This window comes from Podarcis pityusensis (genome assembly GCF_964106645.2).
Source record: "Podarcis pityusensis genome assembly, chromosome: 8".
NCBI classification, from domain to species: domain Eukaryota; kingdom Metazoa; phylum Chordata; class Lepidosauria; order Squamata; family Lacertidae; genus Podarcis; species Podarcis pityusensis.
This window is the reverse complement of record NC_138033.1, coordinates 54,142,178-54,146,930: the sequence shown is the minus strand read 5'-3', so window position 1 is coordinate 54,146,930 and position 4,753 is coordinate 54,142,178.

Here is a 4,753-nt window from a genome sequence, read left to right as displayed (position 1 = left end):
TGCTTGGATATAGGCCTTTGGTTTGATAAATCAGGGCTCTCCATATCTACATGCCTACACTGTAGCATGTAATTTTAAGAATCAGATAAAATTATTTGTAAATGTCTCTTTCCTTTTTTCCTCTTATCTTCCATTCTTGGGCAAGGTGATTGAGCGAGTGGTTGCTGAACAACTCCAGGCACGCCTGGAAGAAGCGGACCATTTGGATCCCTTCCAATCGGGATTCAGGCCTCATCACGGGACTGAAACTGCCTTGGTCGCACTGGTTGATGATCTCCGGCGGGCTAGGGACAAAGGTGAGAGCTGTTTCCTAGTTCTGCTGGATCTCTCAGCGGCGTTTGATACCATCGACCATAACATCCTTCTGGACCGTCTTGAGGGGCTGGGAGCTGGGGGCACTGTCATACAGTGGTTCCGCTCCTTCCTCCTGGGCCGTGTTCAGAAAGTGGTGGTGGGGGATGAGTGTTCAGACCCTTGGGCTCTCACTTGTGGGGTGCCTCAGGGTTCTGTCCTCTCCCCCATGCTTTTTAATATCTATATGAAGCCGCTGGGAGAGATCATCAGGGGGTTTGGACTGGGTGTTCATCAGTATGCAGATGACACCCAGCTCTACCTCTCCTTTAAATCAGAACCAGTGAAGGCGGTGAAGGTCCTGTGTGAGTGTCTGGAGGCGGTTGGAGGATGGATGGCGGCAAACAGATTGAGGTTGAATCCTGACAAGACAGAAGTACTGTTTCTGGGGGACAGGAGGCGGGCAGGTGTGGGGGATTCCCTGGTCCTGAATGGGGTAACCGTGCCCCTGAAGGACCAGGTGCGCAGCCTGGGAGTCATTTTGGACTCACAGCTGTCCATGGAGGCACAGGTTAAATCCGTGTCCAGGGCAGCTGTGTACCAGCTCCATCTGGTACGTAGGTTGAGACCCTATCTGCCCGCGGACTGCCTCGCCAGAGTGGTGCATGCTCTGGTTATCTCCCGCTTGGACTACTGCAATGCGCTCTACGTGGGGCTACCTTTGAAGGTGACCCGGAAACTACAACTAATCCAGAATGCAGCAGCCAGACTGGTGACTGGGAACAGCCGCCGAGACCATATAACACCGGTCTTGAAAGACCTACATTGGCTCCCAGTACGTTTCCGAGCACAATTCAAAGTGTTGGTGCTGACCTTTAAAGCCCTAAACGGCCTCGGTCCAGTATACCTGAAGGAGCGTCTCCACCTCCATCGTTCTACCCGGACACTGAGGTCCAGCACCGAGGGCCTTCTGGCGGTTCCCTCACTGCGAGAAGCCAAGTTACAGGGAACCAGGCAGAGGGCCTTCTCGGTAGTGGCGCCCTCCCTGTGGAACGCCCTCCCACCAGATGTCAAAGAGAACAACAACTACCAGACTTTTAGAAGACATCTGAAGGCAGCCCTGTTTAGGGAAGCTTTTAATGTTTGATGTATCATAGTATTTTAATATTCTTTTGGAAGCCGCCCAGAGTGGCTGGGGAAACCCAGCCAGATGGGCGGGGTATAAATAATAAATTATTATTATTATTATTATTATTATTACATTATTGTGATGTGCTCCAACTTGAAGCTGACTCAAGTTTCTTCAAGGGCAGCCCTCTGTACAACACTCTGTAATTGTTATATATATCCAATATGCTTCTTGAGAGGGCTCTACAATGTTTTGATGCAACTCTGGCTTGGGCTATCCATTCACAGCATCCCTACCCTTGCCTGCAGACGGAGCTAATACCTCAAGGTCTCCACTTCAGTGTCCAGCGCAGTCAGTTGAAAGAGACTAAATGGCAATTTGATCAAGCCCTAAAATGTGTTCCATTAACTTGGTTCATTGCGACGAGTTTATTGCGTGGAACTAATAGATACCGGTATCCCCCCCCCCCTTTATACATAATACAATGTACTGCATAATAAGATTCCATTTATTATTTCATCAACTCTGTACAGTTTGATTATGGATGACAGACATGAGGAAAAACATTAATCACAAGGCAGTGCTAACAAGAAATCCTGGGCTGTCACTTCTTATCAAAAAAATTCCTTCAAATTATTTAATCTAGGCTTGCCAGGGTTTCTTCTCTTGCCCCCCTCCCTATTCTTTCAAGCACTTGGAAATGTAAAATAAATAAGGCAACCTTGAGCTGAATTTAAGTAATGTTGCCACTTCCCCCCACTTCTCTGCATTGTGCAGAATTAGACAGAATAAAGCAAATGAGAAGCAGGAAGGAGAAAACAATAAAGCCTCATTGTTTTCTAAAGAATGAAATTTAATAACTTTAGAAAGCCGTTTCTCTGGCAGGCTGGGCCTTGTGGTCATTATCCAATAATTTAACATAAAGTGTTCCCGGAAAGACATCTTCATTGAAGGATGGTTTTAAATTGATTCCTCCTCCTTTCTCCTTCTTTTTATTGTTGAAAAACTCAGTAAAGGAATTTTAAAAGATAGGGTTTTCTTTTCTTTCTTTTTTTTATTCCAGATGAACTCCCCACATGTAATACCAAAGTCAGTAATTGTCATTGTAGCATTGCAGATATTGGTTCTGGAAATGTTTATATATTATCAAAATGAGGTTTCAAAATGAGCTACCGTGCCTATAAAAAAGAAAAAGGGGGGAAAGAGGGATAATATTGTTTCATGGAAACTAATTGGAAACTTGTTTTTGACTAAAGTAGTTATTATTTCCATTAAGGCAGGCTGGAAGAACATGAAATTCACCTTTTTATCTTCCTTCCAGCCCTGCTGTCGTAGGTTATTTATTCAAGCTGAAATTAAAACCTGACAAAATCCCGGGGAGGTATTTCATACCAGTAAAAGATTATTCTTCTGGAAAGAAAGTTTTATATGAAATTTCATTATGTTGTTAGAGATGCATTTGTTATATGAAATGGAATGCATAATTCAAAGATATGTGCTTCCCTCTATAGAGGAAGAGCTGTCATGTGATAAGAACGCAATATAACCACACTGGGGTCTCCAACGCTTCCCCCAGTCAAGAGATGAACTGACCTATTAAGGAGATTTCCTTTCATTCATTCATTCACTTATTGTTCTTCTGCTATTGAAGTGCCCCAGAACTTGTCAACATGGTGCCCATGGGCACCAGTATGCCCCCCATTACCTCCTATAGCACCTGCAAAAAACCTTGATCGATATCTCCTTAAGCCTCCACAATGCATGAAAGACAGTTTGCTGTCCTTGCTCAATTCCTGTTTTCAGTGGCTCAGACTCTTCTACATAGAATACCCTGTCCATCCTTAAATGTGCCCACATTTCATTGGATGCCAGGACTGGATATCCCGCCCACCATCCCTTCTGAAAAGAAGAAAAGTGCTAAGAGTCAGTGTGGCAGAGACTGAGGTGGGTGGTTTTTTATGGGAGGTGGTATGCCCATACCATTTTGTGGCCATGTCCCTTTTTCAAATGAGGCACTCACTTTGTGTTATGCCACACCCCCATGGCATCTGCTTTGTTATATATATATATATATATATATATATATATATATATATGAATGAGAGAGAGAGAGAACAGAAATTTTGTGACTCATGTCCATGACATACCCTAGACTGGGATGGAGAATCTTTCTCAGCTCAAGGTCCACAGCACCACATGGGCAAGGTCCTGCAAGAGGCAATAATGATGATCCTGAAGCAGGGGTGAGGAACCCTCTGCCTCTCATTCTGAATGTGGCTTTCAAAGCCTCTGTCTCCTGCACTTGGGATTTCCTCTACTCTGTGTCATCTCTTCCCAAGCCACCCCCTATCCCTTGGTCACCCATCCAGCCACCTGTCCTTGCTCCATGGTCTGTTGGGTGTTTTTACCTTGATGGAATATGCCATTGAATGGTAAGAATTCTTCTTGGGGTTAGAGAAGGCTAGGTTTTTGGATTGTGGTGTAGAAGTCTCTGTATTTTGCATGCACGGATGACGCGTAGCCTACTATACAAAAGGTAAGAGGCACATCCATTGCTCTGTCTATTATTGCTCCACCCACTTTTTCTTCTGTCCTCACCCACTTTCAGCTCCAGCCCCACTCATTATTGGTGCACAGCCCCTGGGAGGGTGCCCATGCGGTAATGTAGCCCCTGAGCTGGAAAAGCTGTAGCTGTCATCAAGGAATGGTCAACAGTGGGCTGACCATCACTGTCAAGCAGGAGTAGCATGATCTGCAGGACCAAGGAAAGCAGCAATGTAACAGCCATGTGGCTTTCATGGGAGCCTTACCCACCTACTCTCTTGTTGTGTGATTACCATTGTGTATGGGGAAGAGTGTGTCAGGGGCTGGGTTGTGGTCTACAGTCTGAGATGAGTCAGGAACCATGAAACTGGTCAATGGACAGAACTCAATGGGCATGTCAGGACTGAGGGGCAAGGCAACAGTCAGAAACAAAGACCACGTTAGGACTGAAGGATAACCAGGAAGACCTCAGAGCTCTGGAAGACTTTGTTGCTTTGGCTCAGCTGGATGAAAAAACCCTGTATATTCCTTCCTGCCTGGAAAGTCCAGAGTTTGGCCTGAGTGGGCGTACCCATGCTGCCATGTGCAGTTCAATGTCTCCTCACACACTGATGCTGCTTTGTAAAGGGAGATGCCTTCGCTTGGTGGTCAAGCATCTGCTTTATATGCAAAAAGTCCCAGATTCAATTGCTGCCATCTCCATGTAGGACTGGGAAAAGCTTGCTTCCTGAAATCCTACTGTAGAAACTGATTGACAGTTAATGGAGACAATGCTGAGCTAGAGGGACC